Source organism: Anomaloglossus baeobatrachus, chromosome 4 (genome assembly GCF_048569485.1).
Source record: "Anomaloglossus baeobatrachus isolate aAnoBae1 chromosome 4, aAnoBae1.hap1, whole genome shotgun sequence".
In the NCBI taxonomy this organism is placed as follows: Eukaryota; Metazoa; Chordata; class Amphibia; order Anura; family Aromobatidae; genus Anomaloglossus; species Anomaloglossus baeobatrachus.
In genome coordinates, this window is record NC_134356.1 from 381107901 (window position 1) to 381130152 (window position 22252).

At 44.6% G+C, this 22252-nt stretch overlaps 1 protein-coding gene across 4 annotated transcripts in view; it reads right to left on the reverse strand.

Moving 5' to 3' along the window:
* CACNA2D1 (calcium voltage-gated channel auxiliary subunit alpha2delta 1) overlaps positions 1–22252 on the reverse strand; it is a 1186557-nt gene that overhangs the window by 439261 nt on the left and 725044 nt on the right. The window lies entirely within an intron of this gene.

The window sequence follows — 22252 nt, forward strand, 5'->3', positions numbered from 1 at the left end:
GGGACTATGTAACTTTTTAAGTATGTGGCTAACAGTTAACTACCTGGTTGTTGTATTCGGCACGAATATCTGACAACAGAGTGGACATAGACTGATTCTGAAGGCAATTCAGAGGCTTTCACTGACACCACATTTGCAGAGCAGTAGTTTCTCTTCTGCCTTACTCTCTTGATGGGGTGTGACTGCCTTCATGATGATTTAAAGCTGTCTCCCTGCTGTGTAACTACATGACATCTACTTCAATCAGCATGTTGTTGGAAGTCATACCTAATGGAGAGAGCAACCCATAAAAGGAAGAGCTGCTCTGATGATGTTGGTCAGCTGGCATTAGAGCTCGGTAACTGCTCAGAGCTAGAGTTATAGTTTTATATATATATATATATATATATATATATATATATATATATATACAGTTAGGTCCAGAAATATTTGGACAGTGACACAATTTTCGCGAGTTGGGCTCTGCATGCCACCACATTGGATTTGAAATGAAACCTCTACAACAGAATTCAAGTGCAGATTGTAACGTTTAATTTGAAGGTTTGAACAAAAATATCTGATATAAATTGTAGGAATTGTACACATTTCTTTACAAACACTCCACATTTTAGGAGGTCAAAAGTAATTGGACAAATAAACCAAACCCAAACAAAATATTTTTATTTTCAATATTTTGTTGCGAATCCTTTGGAGGCAATCACTGCCTTAAGTCTGGAACCCATGGACATCACCAAATGCTGGGTTTCGTCCTTCTTAATGCTTTGCCAGGCCTTTACAGCCGCAGTCTTCAGGTCTTGCTTGTTTGTGGGTCTTTCTGTCTTAAGTCTGGATTTGAGCAAGTGAAATGCATGCTCAATTGGGTTAAGATCTGGTGATTGACTTGGCCATTGCAGAATGTTCCACTTTTTTTGTATGCTTGGGGTCATTGTCAATCTGTACTATGAAGCGCCGTCCGATCAACTTTGCGGCATTTGGCTGAATCTGGGCTGAAAGTATATCCCGGTACACTTCAGAATTCATCCGGCTACTCTTGTCTGCTGTTATGTCATCAATAAACACAAGTGACCCAGTGCCATTGAAAGCCATGCATGCCCATGCCATCACGTTGCCTCCACCATGTTTTACAGAGGATGTGGTGTGCCTTGGATCATGTGCCGTTCCCTTTCTTCTCCAAACTTTTTTCTTCCCATCATTCTGGTACAGGTTGATCTTTGTCTCATCTGTCCATAGAATACTTTTCCAGAACTGAGCTGGCTTCATGAGGTGTTTTTCAGCAAATTTAACTCTGGCCTGTCTATTTTTGGAATTGATGAATGGTTTGCATCTAGATGTGAACCCTTTGTATTTACTTTCATGGAGTCTTCTCTTTACTGTTGACTTAGAGACAGATACACCTACTTCACTGAGAGTGTTCTGGACTTCAGTTGATGTCGTGAACGGGTTCTTCTTCACCAAAGAAAGTATGCGCCGATCATCCACCACTGTTGTCATCCGTGGACGCCCAGGCCTTTTTGAGTTCCCAAGCTCACCAGTCAATTCCTTTTTTCTCAGAATGTACCCGACTGTTGATTTTGCTACTCCAAGCATGTCTGCTATCTCTCTGATGGATTTTTTCTTTTTTTTCAGCCTCAGGATGTTCTGCTTCACCTCAATTTAGAGTTCCTTAGACCGCATGTTGTCTGGTCACAGCAACAGCTTCCAAATGCAAAACCACACACCTGTAATCAACCCCAGACCTTTTAGCTACTTCATTGATTACAGGTTAACGAGGGAGACGCCTTCAGAGTTAATTGCAGCCCTTAGAGTCCCTTGTCCAATTACTTTTGGTCCCTTTAAAAAGAGGAGGCTATGCATTACAGAGCTATGATTCCTAAACCCTTTCTCCGATTTGGATGTGAAAACTCTCATATTGCAGCAGGGAGTGTGCACTTTCAGCCCATATTATATATATAATTGTATTTCTGAACATGTTTTTGTAAACAGCTAAAATAACAAAACTTGTGTCACTGTCCAAATATTTCTGGACCTAACTGTATATATATATATATATATATATATATATATATATATATATATATATATATATACACACACAGTTGAAACCAGATGTTTACATCCAATATCTGAAAAGAGACATATGCATATTTTTCTCACCCTCTGACATGAAATCAGAATAAACCTTTCCCATTTTAGATCAATTAGGGTTACTAAAATTATGTATATTTGCCAAAAGCCAGAATACTGAGAGAGAATGTTTTAAGGCATGTTTATTAAGGATGCTTTACACGCTGCGACATCGCTAGCGATTGCTAGCGATGTCGAGTGCGATAGCACCCGCCCCCGTCGTTTGTGCGACATTTGGTGCACATACCTTATCAGCGACGTCGGTGTGACCGCCGAACAATCTCTCCCTCAAGGGGGAGGTGCGTTCGGCGTCATAGCGACATCACTGCGACGTCACTAAGCAGCCGCCCAATAGACGCGGAGGGGCGGAGATGAGCGGGACGTAACATCCCGCCCACCTCCTTCCTTCCGAATTGCCGGTGGACGGAGGTAAGGAGATGTTTGTTACTCCTGCGGTGTAACACATAGCGATGTGCGATGCCACAGGAACGACGAACAACATCATACCTGCAGCAGCAACGATATTAAGGAAAGGAGCGACGTGTCAACGATCACCATTTTTGAACGATTTTGCGATCAATGATCGTCGCTCCTTGGTGTCACACGCTGCGATGTCGCTACCGGCGCTGGATATGCGTCACTAACGACGTGACCCCACCGATATATCGGTAGCGATGTCGCAGCGTGTAAAGCACCCTTTGCTTTCTTCAAAGTCAAAAGTTTACATACACTAAGAGTACTATGCCTTTAAACAATATGGGACAGCCCACATGATAATGTCATGCCTTTTTAAGCTTCTGATAGGTTTATTGGCAACATTTGAGTTTATTAGAGACACACCTGCTGATGTATTTTAATGCACACATGGAACACACTGCTTCTTTGTATAGCATAATGGTAAAATAAAAAAAAATCAGCCAAGATCTCAGGAAGAAAATGTTGGACTTGCACAAGTCTGGTTCATCCTTGGGTGCATTTTCCATATACCTAAAGGTACTTTGTTCCTCTGTACAATTATACGCAAATACAAACAAGATGTGAATGTCTAGCCATCATACCGCTCAGGAAGGAGACAGGTTCTGTGTACCAGAAATAAACATGCTTTGGTCAGACATGGGCAATCACCCAAGAACAAAATCAAAAGACCTTGTGAAGATGCTGGCAGAAGCTGGTAAGATTGTGTCATTATCCACAGTGAAACGAGTATTGTATCAATATGAGCTAAAAGACCATGAAGTGATTACTTCAAAAGAAATAAAAAAGCAAGATTAATGTTTGCAAATGCACATAGGAACAAAGACTTTAGACCTATCCTGTGGTCTGAAGAAGCTAAAATTGAACTGTTTGGCCATAATGAACATTGTTACATTAAAAAAAAAAAGGGAGAAGCTTTGAAGCCTCAGAACACCATCCCAGCTGTGAAACACAGGGGTGGCAGCATCATGTTGTTTGGATTGTTCTACTACAGATGGGACTGGTGCATTTCATAAAATACATGGCATCATGAGGAAAAAAGATTGTGTGGCAATACTGAAGCAACATCTCAAGACATCAGCCAGTAACTTAAAGCTTGGGCGAAAATGGGTATTCCAAGTGGACAATGACCCAAAGCATACTGCCAAATTGGTTACAAAGTGGCATAAGGATAACAAAGTCAATGTTTTAGAGTGGCCGTCACAATGCCCTAATCTCAATCCTATTGAAAATTTATGGGCAAAGCTGAAAAGGCAGGTGTGAGCAAGGCGACCTACAAACATGGCTCATTTACACCAGTTTTGTCAGGAAAAATGGGCCCAATTTCCTATCAACTATTGTGAGAAGCTTGTGGAAGGATATCCAAAATGTTTGACCCAAGTCATACAATTAAAGGGCAACGGTTCCAAATTCTAATGAAATGTATGTAAACTTTTGACTTTTCAGAAAGTAATAAAAATGCCTTAAACCATTCTCTCTCTCTCACTCTCTCTCTCCCAATATTATGGCTTTTGGCAAATATAAATAATTTTGGTAATCCTAATTGGCCTAAAACAGGAAAGGTTCATTCTGATTATGTGTCAGGTAGTGAGAAAACATGCATATGTGTCTTTTTAGATAGTTTATGTAATCTTCTAGTTTCAACTCCATATATATATTTTTTTATATGAACACTAAACATAGCACATGCAATAACATATATATATATATATATATATATATATATATATATATAAATATATATATATATATATACACACACATATATATATATATATATATATATTATACATATACAATACAGACCAAAAGTTTGGACACACCTTCTCATTCAAAGAGATTTCTTTATTTTCATGACTGAAAATTGTAGATTCACATTGAAGGCCTCAAAACTATGGATTTACACATGTGGAATGAAATACTTAACAACAAAGTGTGAAACAACTGAAAATGTGTCTTATATTCTAGGTTCTTCAAAGTAGCCACCTTTTGCTTTGATTATTGCTTTGCACACTCTTGGCATTCTCTTGATGAGCTTCAAGAGGTAGTCCCCGGAAATTGTTTTCACTTCAGAGGTGTGCCCTGTCAGGTTTAATAAGTGGGATTTCTTCCTTATAAATGGGGTTGGGACCATCAGCTGTGTTGTGCATTAGTCTGGTGGATACACAGCTGATAGTCCTACTGAACAGTCTGTTAGAATTTGTATCATAGCAAGAAAAAAACAGCTAAGTAAAGAAAAACGAGTGGACATCATTACTGTAAGAAATGAAGGTCAGTCAGTCCAAAAAAATTGGGAAAACTTTGAAAGTGTCCCCAAGTGCAGTGGCAAAAACCATCAAACGCTACAAAGAAACTGGCTCACATGAGGACCGCTTCAGGAAAGGAAGACCAAGAGTCACCTCTGCTGCAGAGGATAGGCTTATCCGAGTCACCAGCCTCAGAAATCACAGGTTAACAGCAGCTCAGGTTAGAGACCAGGTCAATGACACACAGAGTTCTAGCAGCAGACACATCTCTAGAACAACTGTTAGAAGGAGACTTTGTGCAGCAGGCCTTCATGGTAAAATAGCTGCTAGAAAACCACTGCTAAGGACAGGCAACAAGCAGAAGAGACTTTTTTGGGTGAAAGATTCCAAGGAACGAACATTAGACCAGTGGACATCTGTGCTTTGGTCTGATGAGTCCAAATTTGAGATTTTTGGATCCAACCACCATGTCTTTGTGCGACACAGAATAGGTGAACGGATGGATTCTACATGCCTGGTTCCCACCATGAAGCATGGAGGAGGAGGTGTGATGGTGTGGGGGTGCTTTGCTGGTGACACTGCTGGTTATGTTTTCAAAATTGAAGGCATACTGAACCAGCATGGCTACCACAGCATCGTGCATCCGGTTTGCATTTAGTTGGACCACCATTTATTTTTCAACAGGACAAAGACCCCAAACACACCTCCAGGCTGTGTAAGAGCTATTTGACTAAGAAGGAGAGTGATGGGGTGCTACGCCAGATGATCTGTCCTCCACAGTCACCCAACCTAAACCCAGTCAACTCAAGATGGTTTGGGGTGAGCTGGACCACAGAGTGAAGGCAAAAGGGCCAACAAGTGCTAAGCATCTCTGGGAACTCCTTCAAGACTGTTGGAAGACCATTTCCGGTAACTACCTCTTGAAGCTCATCAAGAGAATGCCAAGAGTGTGCAAAGCAGTATTCAAAGCAAAAGGTTGCTACTTTGAAGAACCTAGAATATAAGACATATTTTCAGTTGTTTCACACTTTTTTGTTAAGTATTTCATTCCACATGTGTTAATTCATAGTTTTGATGCCTTCAATGTGAATCTACAATTTTCAGAGTCATGAAAATAAAAAAAACCTCTTTGAATGAGAAGGTGTGTCCAAACATTTGGTCTGTACTGTGTAATATATATATATATATATATATATATATATATATATATATATATATATATATATATATATATATAAAGAATGAACGAAGTCTTACTGCATGTCTACATGTAATATAGGACTAAAAAAAATTAGCTCCATGCCTTTGCTGTTTACTAAGTGAACAAGTAAAGATGAGGAGTAAATAAACACTGTGTTCTCCGTAGGATTTTTACACCATACTGTTTATTTTAGGAACCTGAAGTACATCCATCAGACTGATTAACAATGTGGGCAATTTTATTGCTTATTTACTTTTATCATTCATTTCTAGATTTAGTGTTTAATGATGATTTAAAATCCTATCAACTGACACCATAGCAAGCTTCTGCAACATCCTGGAGGCCATCATTTATCTTACTAACAACATTTTAAAATTACATTTTGACTAAGCATTTCATTATGTGTATCAGGGATACCCCATCTTTTGACAGGGAAAAGTTAATACCATTCAGGAAACCAAAGGAGACAAATAAAAAAAACAAATGTTAAATCACAGACTCAGAAAAATCTTGAGGTTTAACGAAAAATGAGCTGTTTTTTCTTCCAAAAATATTCAAGATGATGTGTTACTGGGGGCCAAGAATGTCTGTCTGAATTACAAAGACTGTCTGGGAGTTAAATGATTTGTTACTCAGGATATCAGATCGAATTAACAAGCCTTACATATGCTGTTTGATATCTGCCTTCGTTTAAGAAACTGTTAAAGTACCAATTATATTTCTAAATTAAGAAAATGCTGCTTATTCTGCTTTTAATAGTACAGTAACTCATTAAACTCTCTTTCCAATCTCTTAATAAGCACTATTTTGTGGAATAGCTCATTTCTCATCCAGCTAGCATTAGAACATTTTACTTCCCCAAGCAGTTTTTGCAAATATTAACCTTGACTTTTAAACCATCATTGTTTTCTCATTGTTTACAGTGAAACGAGTATTGTATCAATATGAGCTAAAAGACCATGAAGTGATTACTTCAAAAGAAATAAAAAAGCAAGATTAATGTTTGCAAATGCACATAGGAACAAAGACTTTAGACCTATCCTGTGGTCTGAAGAAGCTAAAATTGAACTGTTTGGCCATAATGAACATTGTTACATTAAAAAAAAAAAGGGAGAAGCTTTGAAGCCTCAGAACACCATCCCAGCTGTGAAACACAGGGGTGGCAGCATCATGTTGTTTGGATTGTTCTACTACAGATGGGACTGGTGCATTTCATAAAATACATGGCATCATGAGGAAAAAAGATTGTGTGGCAATACTGAAGCAACATCTCAAGACATCAGCCAGTAACTTAAAGCTTGGGCGAAAATGGGTATTCCAAGTGGACAATGACCCAAAGCATACTGCCAAATTGGTTACAAAGTGGCATAAGGATAACAAAGTCAATGTTTTAGAGTGGCCGTCACAATGCCCTAATCTCAATCCTATTGAAAATTTATGGGCAAAGCTGAAAAGGCAGGTGTGAGCAAGGCGACCTACAAACATGGCTCATTTACACCAGTTTTGTCAGGAAAAATGGGCCCAATTTCCTATCAACTATTGTGAGAAGCTTGTGGAAGGATATCCAAAATGTTTGACCCAAGTCATACAATTAAAGGGCAACGGTTCCAAATTCTAATGAAATGTATGTAAACTTTTGACTTTTCAGAAAGTAATAAAAATGCCTTAAACCATTCTCTCTCTCTCACTCTCTCTCTCCCAATATTATGGCTTTTGGCAAATATAAATAATTTTGGTAATCCTAATTGGCCTAAAACAGGAAAGGTTCATTCTGATTATGTGTCAGGTAGTGAGAAAACATGCATATGTGTCTTTTTAGATAGTTTATGTAATCTTCTAGTTTCAACTCCATATATATATTTTTTTATATGAACACTAAACATAGCACATGCAATAACATATATATATATATATATATATATATATATATATATATATATAAATATATATATATATATATACACACACACATATATATATATATATATATATATTATACATATACAATACAGACCAAAAGTTTGGACACACCTTCTCATTCAAAGAGATTTCTTTATTTTCATGACTGAAAATTGTAGATTCACATTGAAGGCCTCAAAACTATGGATTTACACATGTGGAATGAAATACTTAACAACAAAGTGTGAAACAACTGAAAATGTGTCTTATATTCTAGGTTCTTCAAAGTAGCCACCTTTTGCTTTGATTATTGCTTTGCACACTCTTGGCATTCTCTTGATGAGCTTCAAGAGGTAGTCCCCGGAAATTGTTTTCACTTCAGAGGTGTGCCCTGTCAGGTTTAATAAGTGGGATTTCTTCCTTATAAATGGGGTTGGGACCATCAGCTGTGTTGTGCATTAGTCTGGTGGATACACAGCTGATAGTCCTACTGAACAGTCTGTTAGAATTTGTATCATAGCAAGAAAAAAACAGCTAAGTAAAGAAAAACGAGTGGACATCATTACTGTAAGAAATGAAGGTCAGTCAGTCCAAAAAAATTGGGAAAACTTTGAAAGTGTCCCCAAGTGCAGTGGCAAAAACCATCAAACGCTACAAAGAAACTGGCTCACATGAGGACCGCTTCAGGAAAGGAAGACCAAGAGTCACCTCTGCTGCAGAGGATAGGCTTATCCGAGTCACCAGCCTCAGAAATCACAGGTTAACAGCAGCTCAGGTTAGAGACCAGGTCAATGACACACAGAGTTCTAGCAGCAGACACATCTCTAGAACAACTGTTAGAAGGAGACTTTGTGCAGCAGGCCTTCATGGTAAAATAGCTGCTAGAAAACCACTGCTAAGGACAGGCAACAAGCAGAAGAGACTTTTTTGGGTGAAAGATTCCAAGGAACGAACATTAGACCAGTGGACATCTGTGCTTTGGTCTGATGAGTCCAAATTTGAGATTTTTGGATCCAACCACCATGTCTTTGTGCGACACAGAATAGGTGAACGGATGGATTCTACATGCCTGGTTCCCACCATGAAGCATGGAGGAGGAGGTGTGATGGTGTGGGGGTGCTTTGCTGGTGACACTGCTGGTTATGTTTTCAAAATTGAAGGCATACTGAACCAGCATGGCTACCACAGCATCGTGCATCCGGTTTGCATTTAGTTGGACCACCATTTATTTTTCAACAGGACAAAGACCCCAAACACACCTCCAGGCTGTGTAAGAGCTATTTGACTAAGAAGGAGAGTGATGGGGTGCTACGCCAGATGATCTGTCCTCCACAGTCACCCAACCTAAACCCAGTCAACTCAAGATGGTTTGGGGTGAGCTGGACCACAGAGTGAAGGCAAAAGGGCCAACAAGTGCTAAGCATCTCTGGGAACTCCTTCAAGACTGTTGGAAGACCATTTCCGGTAACTACCTCTTGAAGCTCATCAAGAGAATGCCAAGAGTGTGCAAAGCAGTATTCAAAGCAAAAGGTTGCTACTTTGAAGAACCTAGAATATAAGACATATTTTCAGTTGTTTCACACTTTTTTGTTAAGTATTTCATTCCACATGTGTTAATTCATAGTTTTGATGCCTTCAATGTGAATCTACAATTTTCAGAGTCATGAAAATAAAAAAAACCTCTTTGAATGAGAAGGTGTGTCCAAACATTTGGTCTGTACTGTGTAATATATATATATATATATATATATATATATATATATATATATATATATATATATATATATATATATATAAAGAATGAACGAAGTCTTACTGCATGTCTACATGTAATATAGGACTAAAAAAAATTAGCTCCATGCCTTTGCTGTTTACTAAGTGAACAAGTAAAGATGAGGAGTAAATAAACACTGTGTTCTCCGTAGGATTTTTACACCATACTGTTTATTTTAGGAACCTGAAGTACATCCATCAGACTGATTAACAATGTGGGCAATTTTATTGCTTATTTACTTTTATCATTCATTTCTAGATTTAGTGTTTAATGATGATTTAAAATCCTATCAACTGACACCATAGCAAGCTTCTGCAACATCCTGGAGGCCATCATTTATCTTACTAACAACATTTTAAAATTACATTTTGACTAAGCATTTCATTATGTGTATCAGGGATACCCCATCTTTTGACAGGGAAAAGTTAATACCATTCAGGAAACCAAAGGAGACAAATAAAAAAAACAAATGTTAAATCACAGACTCAGAAAAATCTTGAGGTTTAACGAAAAATGAGCTGTTTTTTCTTCCAAAAATATTCAAGATGATGTGTTACTGGGGGCCAAGAATGTCTGTCTGAATTACAAAGACTGTCTGGGAGTTAAATGATTTGTTACTCAGGATATCAGATCGAATTAACAAGCCTTACATATGCTGTTTGATATCTGCCTTCGTTTAAGAAACTGTTAAAGTACCAATTATATTTCTAAATTAAGAAAATGCTGCTTATTCTGCTTTTAATAGTACAGTAACTCATTAAACTCTCTTTCCAATCTCTTAATAAGCACTATTTTGTGGAATAGCTCATTTCTCATCCAGCTAGCATTAGAACATTTTACTTCCCCAAGCAGTTTTTGCAAATATTAACCTTGACTTTTAAACCATCATTGTTTTCTCATTGTTTTACAAGTTGAAGAAATTTCTAAAGTGTAGTTACAGGAACAGGTATGGGAATAGCATGGCAAAGGCAGAGGAAAAACAGGAACTCCACGTATACTTTTTGTCACAAACCACCGGGGGGTCACTCAGAAATCCCCCGCGCTGGCTACCAGTACGTCACAATCGGGGGGTAGCAAGGGGGCGTCCCCCTCCTTTATACCTCCCGACCGACAGACAGAGCACGTGACGCGCTCTCTAGCGCCCCTCTTATAGTCAGGCCAATTATGGAATTGCCCGACCATAAGCAAGGAGGCCGCTATACTACTTATGCCGATTATTGAAGGGCCCCCGGCGAGAGAAGGGTATATATTCCCCCGACCTCCGCGGGCGGAATATATAAACTCTCCCCGAATCTCACTGGCCTCCCCACAATAATCCTTGGCACAACTCGCTGCCACCAACCGATTTACGGTAACTATTAGCCGAACACACGGACGTGGGATTCGAGATCGAGATAACAGAACAGCTCAAGATTAATTATATACTTTAATCAGCCTAAAGCACACTAGAACTACAATATATACAATAGGGAATCTACAGAATATACATATGTCAGAGTACAGTTACAGATAAAGCATGGGTTACAAACAGGTATACAATTACATCAGTTACCTTGTGTGTCTGGCCACAGGGGGGCGCTGTACCCAGGTTTCTAGGATTCTTCCCACAGATGTTTCCTGCACGTGACCCCCAGCGAAAGAACCTTGGAAAATGGCCGAAGCAGGGTTATCAACCTGGGCAAATCCAGGTCCCCTCCTACCTTAGTGACCTCACAGGGAGCACTGCTCCACCCCTGGCTGGAGTTATGGACAAATTCACAACATGGAATATGGGCCATAACTTTGCCTGGGAGCGTCGTAGGCGGACGCCAATGCTCTCATTGTGACAGTTATGAATTTAGCTACAGAACGAGGGGACTCATGACCTGTCTACGAGTTCCCATATGGCTGATATCACGCCTGGGGTATTTCCCAAGCTCCCCCTTCCATAAAAAAGGTGTGCCAGCATCGTCCGCCTGCGCAAACACCATTTTTATGGTTGCCATATTTATCGGAGATATGGCTTGCGAGATATGAACCATTTTTTACTGGAGTCGTTCTGTCTGGCTACTTCCAAGCCTTGCTAATGAGATACAACTCTTGTTACAGGGTGACGGCAGGGAGCCATCCTGTGTCCATTGTCCGCACAACATCTCATCTCCATATCAGAGGAGATGGCTGTTGGAGGTGTAAGTGGGATGTGACACCTTCACAGATGCTGGACATTTGAGAACAAGAATGGAGGGGGGGCACTGCCAGGGAGTGATGAGAGCAATTATGACTTCTAGTCATAATTCCTCTTCATATCCCAGGATTTACCTCACACCTCCCCCCTTTTGAGGGCGCTAGGGGGCAGCACACTCCGGTGTTCCCCCGTGCGCCCGTCCGCGACCTCTCCTTGTCGGGACAGCCCGTCTGCGTTACCGTGGTCACGGCCCCTTTTGTGGCGAATGGTGAAGTCGTATTGCTGGAGCGCAAGGCTCCATCGCAACAATCGCCCATTCGTCCCAGAGACGGTGTGCAACCAGCTGAGGGGATTGTGGTCCGTCTCCACGATGAAGTGGCGCCCGTATAGATAGGGTTGCAGACGCTGCAGGGCCCACACTATGGCCAGGCACTCCTTCTCCATTGTAGAATAGGCCACTTCCCTTGGTAACAGCTTCCTGCTCAGGTACAAGACTGGGTGCTCTTGGCTCGCAGAGTCCACCTGGCTGAGCACCGCACCGAGGCCGAAGTCACTGGCGTCGGTCTGTACTACAAACGGCTGCGTGAAGTCGGCTGCCTGTAGCACGGGCGGGCTGGACAGGGCGTCCTTTAGGGCCCGGAAGGCTGTCTCGCAGTCCACTGTCCAATCGACTGCAGAGGGCAGCTTCTTCTTGGTGAGGTCCGTCAAGGGCTTTGCCAGGCTACTATAGCATGGAACAAACCTCCTATAGTACCCAGCGGTCCCCAAGAAGGACATCACCTGCTTCTTGGTCCTGGGGGTGGGCCAGGATGCGATGGCCTCCACTTTCTCAGGCTCGGGCTTCAGCGTTCCCCCACCTACCCGGTGACCGAGGTACTGGACCTCGCTCATGGCCAGCTGACACTTTCCCGGCTTGATGGTCAAACCTGCCCGGTGAATCCGCCTGAGCACCTGTGCTAGATGCTCTAGGTGGTCCTCCCAGGTGGGACTGAAGACGGCAATGTCATCTAGGTACGCGGCCGCGTACCCTTCAAGTCCCTTGAGCAGGGTGTTGACCATCCGCTGGAAAGTGGCAGGGGCATTCCTCATCCCGAATGGCATCACCGTGGACTCGTACAGTCCAAATGGGGTAATAAAGGCAGAGCGTTCCCTGGCCTTGCGAGTCAGGGGGATCTGCCAATATCCCCGGCTCAGATCCATGATGGTCAGGTACTGAGCCCCGGCCAACTGATCGAGCAGGTCATCGATGCGTGGCATTGGGTACGCATCGGCGACCGTGACCGCATTGAGCCCCCTGTAGTCCACGCGGAACCGAGTGGTTCGGTCCTTCTTAGGGACGAGGACTACAGGCGAGGCCCAAGCGCTGTTGGATGCCTGGATCACCCCCAGCTCCAGCATCTCGTCAATCTCCTGGCGCATGTGTTGCTGCACCTCCAGGGAGACCCGATATGCTGAACGCCGGATCGGGGGATGATCCCCAGTGTCCACGTGATGGACAGCCAAGTCAGTCCTTCCGGGCTGGTTGGTAAACAACCCCCGGAAGGGGTGTAGGGTGGCCCACAGCTGGGACCGTTGGTCCTCCAAGAGCTGGTGGCCAACCTCCACATCCTCAATGGATCCGCCTGCCCTAACCTGGGCTAGCATATCCAAGAGGGTTTCCGCTTCTCCCTCCTCGGGCAGGTTGCACACGGGGAGCGCACATGCCTCCCGCTCATGATGTGCCTTCATCATGTTCACATGGAAGGGCTTCCGCCTTCCACGGGCAGGGTCCAGGGTGACCAGGTACGTCACAGGGTTGAGCTGCTGGTACACGAGGTATGGGCCTTCCCAGGCTGCCTGAAGCTTGTCCTGTGGTAGGGGGACCAGTACCCACACCTTTTGACCCACTTGGTAGGTCCTCTCACAAGCGTTCTGGTCGTACCAACGCTTCTGATCGGCCTGGGCTTGAGCCATATTGTCGTGTACCAGTTGCATCAAGGCCTGCATTTTGTCCCGGAAGCGCATGACATACTCGATAACCGACACTCCAGGGGTGGCCAAATCCCCTTCCCAAGCCTCTTTCACCAGAGCCAGGGGGCCCCGCACACGTCGCCCGTACAGGAGCTCAAACGGTGAGAATCCTGTTGAGGCCTGTGGAACCTCCCGGTAAGCAAATAACAGGTGTGGGAGATACCGCTCCCAGTCACGCCCATGGGAGTCGACCAACATCTTAAGCATCTGCTTTAAGGTGCCATTGAACCGCTCGCACAGGCCATTAGTCTGTGGATGGTACGGGCTGGCCACCAGATGTCGCACCTGGACTTGCTTACAGAGGGTCTCCATCAGCTGGGACATGAATTGGGTCCCCCGGTCGGTGAGCATTTCCTGGGGAAAACCCACTCGGGAGAAAATCTCCAGCAATGCGGTGGCCACCTTGTCAGCCCGAATGGACGACAAGGCCACTGCTTCTGGGTACCGGGTGGCATAGTCCACTACCGTCAGTATGAAGCGTTTCCCGGAGCTGCTGGGGATGGCCAGCGGGCCGACCAGATCCACAGCCACCCTCCTGAAAGGCTCATCGATGATTGGCAGAGATACCAGTGGGGCTTTGGGGCGTGGCCCCGCCTTCCCCACTCTCTGACAGGTTTCACACGAACGGCAGTAGGCAGCCACATCGGCCCCCATTTTTGGCCAGTAGAAATGCTGGTTTAACCTGGCCTTGGTCTTAGCGATCCCTAGGTGTCCGGCCATCGGAATCTCATGTGCGATCCGCAACAACTCCGTCCGGAACGGATAGGGTACCACCAACTGTCGGTCCCTGGGCCACGCCTCCGGTGAACCCTGCTGGACCGTGGCCCGGTACAGCCGTCCTTGGTCCCAGACCACTCGCTCCGGGTCCGAGTCCGAGGGAGGCTGTGCCGCCTGCTCCTTTAGAGCTTTCAGGCTGTCGTCAGCTTCTAACGCTGCCTGAAACTCCTGACTAGATGTGGCCAGAATCGACGAGACTGTCACATCTTCAGTCAGTACCCCGGGACCTGTGTCCTGGCCTCCACCTGACTCGGCTGCCACTTGGTCAGAAGGGGAAGAGCTATCGGACCTCCGGGAGGCCCCTTGGCTTCCAGCACTCCCACTGCGGGTGACAGCGGCCACAGCCGCTGCGACCGTGGGTCGTGCCTGCTCCTCCTCCGTTCCTGACCAAGTCGCCGGCTCAGGCAGACCTACCTGGCTTCCTGACACCCCGGTTGTGGGGGAACCCTGCACCGAGATCTTACCTGGGAGCACTTCCGCTCCTGGACCGGCCCCAATCTCACCTGCCTGTTCCCCCCCTGCAGCAACAGAACCCCGCTGTGAAATCTCTGGGGACCCCACATTTGCTGTGGTAGCCCCCACCCCACACACTGGTCCTCCCCCTGCAGCACCCTGCTCTCTGCTTATCCCTGCAGAGGGCAACAGATCCCAGCTCACAGGCTGATTACTTGTAGAGGCATTGTCACACCTTTCTCTGACCCCCTCCCCTGTCACAGCTGCAGCTGTGTGTGTGTCTATGGTGTCTGTGCAAGCAGAAATATCAGAGTTCACTCCCTCCTCCCTTACATCATTCATAGATAACACATTAACATTGTCCGGAGGCACGTCAGCACTGGCTGAAGGTTCAGCCTTTGGGGCGGGGCCAAACTGGGAGGTTATTTGCCCCAAATCTGTCCCAAGTAGCACGTTTGCAGGGATCCGATCAGTTACCCCCACCTCCCTCACCCCTCGCCCTGCGCCCCAGTCCACATAAATGTCAGCAACAGGCAGCGCCGGGTCAATGCCTCCAATCCCGGAGACAGCGAGGGTTTTTCCAGGGATCAAGTCTTGGGGGGACACCATCTCAGGCCGCACCAGAGTCACCTCCGAGGCGCTGTCTCGCAGTCCTATGGTCACAGACTGGCCGACGGTGACAGGTTGGAAGCTGTCCAGGGACCTACCACCACCCCCACCCACACAATACACCTTGGGCGGCCCTTGGGACGGGGACGGAGCCGGGGCCTTGGGACGCTGAGGGCACATGGCCTTGAAGTGTCCAGGTAGGTTGCACTGGTGGCACCGTCTTGGCTCTGCCACGGGCCTGGAGAGGGGAGTTGAGGGGGACACCCCCTGCAGTCTAGGGGCAGGTGGGGCAGTCGCAGAGTTCATCTTACCTCCTCTCCAGGTGCTGCTGGTGGCTGCTCTCCTGGCTTCAGGAGCCCGATTGTTGGTGTAGTCATCTGCCAGGGCAGCTGTAGCCGTGGATCCCTTTGGCTTCTGGTCTCGGATGAACTGGCGGAGATCCTCAGGGCAGTTCCACAAGAGTTGCTCCGTGATGAACAAGTCCAGGATCTCCGGTCCGGTGGAAAGCTGCAGGCCTTGGGTCCAGTGGTCGGCAGCTCGGGCAAGTGCCCGCCGGTGGTCAGCCCAGGAGTCCTTTGGTCCCTTCTGCAGCGTCCGGAACTTCTTGCGGTAGGACTCCGGGGTGAGGTTGTACTGTTGGATCAGGGCCCGCTTGATGGTGTCGTAGCCCTGATCCGCCTCAGCAGGCAAGTCCCCAAGGATATCCAGGGCCTTACCCCTTAAACGGGGGGTCAGGTATTTGGCCCACTGGTCCTTGTTCAGATGATGCTGCAAGCAAGTCCGTTCAAAAGCAGTCAAGAAAGAGTCCAAGTCTCCATCCTTCTCCAGCACTGGGAAGTCCTCAACACGGACCTTTGGAAGTTTGGTGTCTGGAAGGTCACGGGTGGCTGATGAGGGCCGGAGCTGAGCTAGCTGCAGCTGGTAGTTACGCTCTGCCTGGCGCTCTTCACGCGCTGCTTGCCGCTCACGCTCGGCCATGAGTTCCTTGTAGCCCTCCCGGTCTCCAGCCTGGCGTAGGGCCATAGCCATTTGAAGAAGGCTATCCGAGCCTCCCAGGCTCGGTGGAATGGCACGTGGTGATCTGCGGCCCGCTGCGGAGCCTGGTGATTCACTGTCCATTGCAGAGCGGAGGGCTGGCATCTGGCTCGTTGAGGACCCTTGGGCGAGCTGCTCCTCATCTTGTCCAGCAGTGCCCGGTTGTGCAATGTCCTCTGCAGAGCTGTTTTCTGGCGTCAAGCTCCTGGAGGACTCGTGGACAACCTTCTCATCGTCTCTGGCCTTAGCATCGGCCATTCCTTTGGCTTTGCTCCTGGTGCTCTCAGCCATTCTTGCAGACTTTTGGTCACTGACACAGAACTGACACCTGATGCCTCCACACACCTTACAGTATCTGCACTCTGACACTCTAGTGTTGAGCTAGTCTGAAGACCCCAGCAGCCACAGCTGCTGCAGGCAGTCTTTAGTGTCTGGGAGTATGGGTCTCACACTCACACACACTATTATCTCGATCCCACCGCTTGCCACCAATATGTCACAAACCACCGGGGGGTCACTCAGAAATCCCCCGCGCTGGCTACCAGTACGTCACAATCGGGGGGTAGCAAGGGGGCGTCCCCCTCCTTTATACCTCCCGACCGACAGACAGAGCACGTGACGCGCTCTCTAGCGCCCCTCTTATAGTCAGGCCAATTATGGAATTGCCCGACCATAAGCAAGGAGGCCGCTATACTACTTATGCCGATTATTGAAGGGCCCCCGGCGAGAGAAGGGTATATATTCCCCCGACCTCCGCGGGCGGAATATATAAACTCTCCCCGAATCTCACTGGCCTCCCCACAATAATCCTTGGCACAACTCGCTGCCACCAACCGATTTACGGTAACTATTAGCCGAACACACGGACGTGGGATTCGAGATCGAGATAACAGAACAGCTCAAGATTAATTATATACTTTAATCAGCCTAAAGCACACTAGAACTACAATATATACAATAGGGAATCTACAGAATATACATATGTCAGAGTACAGTTACAGATAAAGCATGGGTTACAAACAGGTATACAATTACATCAGTTACCTTGTGTGTCTGGCCACAGGGGGGCGCTGTACCCAGGTTTCTAGGATTCTTCCCACAGATGTTTCCTGCACGTGACCCCCAGCGAAAGAACCTTGGAAAATGGCCGAAGCAGGGTTATCAACCTGGGCAAATCCAGGTCCCCTCCTACCTTAGTGACCTCACAGGGAGCACTGCTCCACCCCTGGCTGGAGTTATGGACAAATTCACAACATGGAATATGGGCCATAACTTTGCCTGGGAGCGTCGTAGGCGGACGCCAATGCTCTCATTGTGACAGTTATGAATTTAGCTACAGAACGAGGGGACTCATGACCTGTCTACGAGTTCCCATATGGCTGATATCACGCCTGGGGTATTTCCCAAGCTCCCCCTTCCATAAAAAAGGTGTGCCAGCATCGTCCGCCTGCGCAAACACCATTTTTATGGTTGCCATATTTATCGGAGATATGGCTTGCGAGATATGAACCATTTTTTACTGGAGTCGTTCTGTCTGGCTACTTCCAAGCCTTGCTAATGAGATACAACTCTTGTTACAGGGTGACGGCAGGGAGCCATCCTGTGTCCATTGTCCGCACAACATCTCATCTCCATATCAGAGGAGATGGCTGTTGGAGGTGTAAGTGGGATGTGACACCTTCACAGATGCTGGACATTTGAGAACAAGAATGGAGGGGGGGCACTGCCAGGGAGTGATGAGAGCAATTATGACTTCTAGTCATAATTCCTCTTCATATCCCAGGATTTACCTCACACTTTTCTCTTATATTGTGGGAGTGTATAAGTGGCAAATAAATGATAGGTATCAAGTATAACAGCCTTCTAGAAAATAATGTATATGGTAAACATATCGTTTAATATGGAAGTCTATTGGTCACGTTTGACATCAACAAGAGACATCTGTCACAGCTATTCACTAGAACTGTACCTGGTATACATATACCTTTTTTAACATGGAGGATATGGTTGACGAATGGTTGAAACATGGCACCCATCGATTGAACATTCAGGTGTATACAAGGTTTATCATGTTTAATAACTCAAGACATACAACTCTGGATATGTCTGGTTTAGAGATAATGAAGAATACATACAGTATTTATTTTACTAGCGTGAGAGTGTGCTGATAAAATATCTGCAGCGTTGCCTCTGCCCTGTGAATTTCTCAATTCTGTCTTTTTGTGTGTTTTAACGAGTAAATGAGTAGGTCAGAGCATAATGCAAGTCAATAGGAAACTCAAGCACTTTTCCAGAAGATTCCTATTGACTTCCATTATACTCTATACACAAGTTGAGCCCATCTGAGTGTTCAACCTGCTTGTTACAAGTACCGAGCCATAATGAGTAGTGGTTACGCATCATTAGTTTTAACCCTTAACACAATTTCACATACATGTACATGATTGCATGGGTAGTCACATGGGAAGAGTGCTCTGGATCTTCTGAAGAGCACCGTCACTGGCATGTTGGTTCTCTTCTGAAGCTCAGGTAAATGCTGTGCTTCAAAGGATACTACAATGTATACTTTTCATTGCAATATTGTAGTAATACAGTATATAGTATAAACAATAGGACAATCACAGGTTCATATCCCCTGTGGTGTCTAAAACGTAAAGTAAAAGATAGAAAAGAAGTTTTAAATTATGTAATGTAAAAATTTAAAAGTTCTAATCACCAATTCCCGCCCCCCCACTCCCCCATTAAAAATGAAGAAATAAAAAAATAAAATAAATCATGAAAATGTGTTATTGATATTAATACAGCTAGCAGCTTGTCACATAAAAAACAAGACTTCACTCAGCTCATTTGACAAAAAAATAAAAATATTACAAATTACAGAAAAGAGCACCACAAACCATTTTTTTACGAATTTATGAATTTTTCTTCTTTTATGTGAAAAAATACAAATAAGTTTAGAATGACAGTAATTGCACTAACCTGGAGAATAATGAATCAGAGTATTTTTTTCCTACAGAAACATGCCAGAATTACATTTTTCCACTTGGAATTTTTTTCCTGTTGAATGTTAACAAGATTGTTATCATTCAAAACTGCAACCACAACTCATCCAGCCAAAAATAAAACCTTTTTAGGGCTATGTTACTGTAAAAAAATGTTATTGCTATTGGAAGAAGGGGATGAAAAAAGTGCAGAAATGAGAATTGGTTGTGGAAGAAAGGAGTTAAATTATGCTGACATTTGAAAAATTTAGTCGAAATGAATCTTCACATGGCACATAATGGATGCTTAAATACAGTTATGCTCAAAGTTTACATACCCCGTCAGATTTTTTTATTTTTTTCCCTTTTTTTTCACAGAATATGAATGATAACACAAAAACTTTTTTTCCACTCATGCCTAGTATTGTCAAACTACTGTGTTTTCTCTTTTTAAATCATGACAACCAAAAACATCCAAATGACCCTGATCAAAAGTTCACATACCCTGGTGATTTTGGCCTGATAACATGCACAGAAGTTGACACAAATGGGTTTGAATTGCCAATAAAGGTAACATCCTCACCTACCTGTGACCTGTTTGCTTGTAATCAGTATGTGTCCATAAAAGCTTGCAATTATTACTATCTTTTCAGTTAGCCATTAAAAGGTATCAACCACTGAGGACTCTCAGTTCTTTTAAACAATTTTTTCATAAAAGCTGAGTGAGTTTCTGGGATCTAGACAGATGCTTCCATCTGTCATCCAGCCGCTGATGTGTCTGGATTGTGAGTCATGGTGAAAGCAAAATAATTGTCAACAGATCTATGGGAAAAGATAGTTGAACTGTATAAAACAGGAAAGGGATACAAAACAAAATCCAAGGAATTGATAATGCCAGTCAACAGTGTTCAAACTGTGATTAAGGCCCGTTTCACACGTCAGTGATTCTGGTACGTTTGTGCTTTTTTTTAAATGTACCAGAATCACTGACATACGCAGACCCATTATAATGAATGGGTCTGCTCACACATCAGTGATTTTTCACTGCACGTGTCTCCATGCAGCGCTCACACGTGTCCGTGATTGCCGCACGGAGACATGTCCATTTTTTCTGGCATCACTGATGTCCCTCGGACCACGCAGTGGTGTGGTCCGTGAGACATGTGCCAGAAAAAAATGTGCTTTTAAAATAAAAATAATTTTTACTCACCCGGCTCCAGCGATGTCCTCTGCAGCCCGTGCAGCCTGCTGCTTCTAAGCCGGCTCATTATTGTCGTGCATATTCATGATGCATGACACAGCCGACCTGGAAGCAGCTGCTGCGGAGGTCAGCGCCGGCCGGATGCTGCACTGCGGGAGCGTTCAGCACCATGGAGAGTGGGAGCACGCACAGGTGAGTTAATCTCAAAGTGCAATCACGGGCCACGGAAAACGGAGCCCGTATTGCACTTAGACAACCCACGTGTGCCGTGATTCACGGCACACATAGGGACATGTGCGTGTTTTACATGCCAGTGAAAAAACGTCAGTGTTTTTCACTGACGTGTCAAACGTGACTAACAAATGGAAAATCAGGGTCTCTGTAAAAACCAAACCACGATCAGGTAGACCAACAAAAATATTGGCCACTGCCAGGAAAATTGTTTGGGATCCAAAAAAAACCACAAATAACATCAGCTGAAATACAGGACTCATTGAAAACTAGCGGTGTAGCTGTTTCAAGATGCATAATAAAGAGACACTTGAAGAAAAATGGGTTGCATGGTCGTGTCACACAGAAGAAAGCCATTACTGTGCAAATGCCACAAAGTATCTTGCCAAACAGCACAGAGACAAGTCTCCAAACCTCAGTTACAATGGAAACTTGGAGTGATGAGACCAAAATAGAACTTTTTGGTCACAACCATAAACGTTACATTTGGAGAGGTGTCAACAAGGCCTATTATGAAAGGAACACCATTCCTACTGTAAAGCTTGGAGGTGGATCGCTGATGATGTGGGGATGTGTGAGCTACAAAGGCATAGTAAACTTGGTCAAATTGAAGGTAAGATGAATGCAGCACATTATCAGCAAATTCTGGAGACAAATTTGCACTCTTCAGCTCAGAAGCTGTGCACGGGATGTACTTGGACATTTCAACAATCCAAAACACAAGGCCCGTAATTGGCTACAGCAGAACAAAGTGAAGGTTCTGCAGTGGCCATCTCAGTCTCCTGATCTCAGTATCATTGAGCCACTCTGGAGAGAACTCAAGTGCGCAGTTGATAAAAGAAAGCCCAAAAATTTACAGGAACTGGAAGCTTTTTGCCAAGAAGAATGGGCAGCTTTACTATCTGAGAAAATAAAGAGCCTCATTCACAACTCCCACAAAAGACTTAGGGCTGTCATTGATATTAGAGGGAGCGATACACAATTTCAAGAACTGGGGTATGTGAACTTTTGATCAGGGTCATTTGGATGGTTTTGGTTGTCATTGTGATTTCAAAAGAGAAAAAACAGTAGTT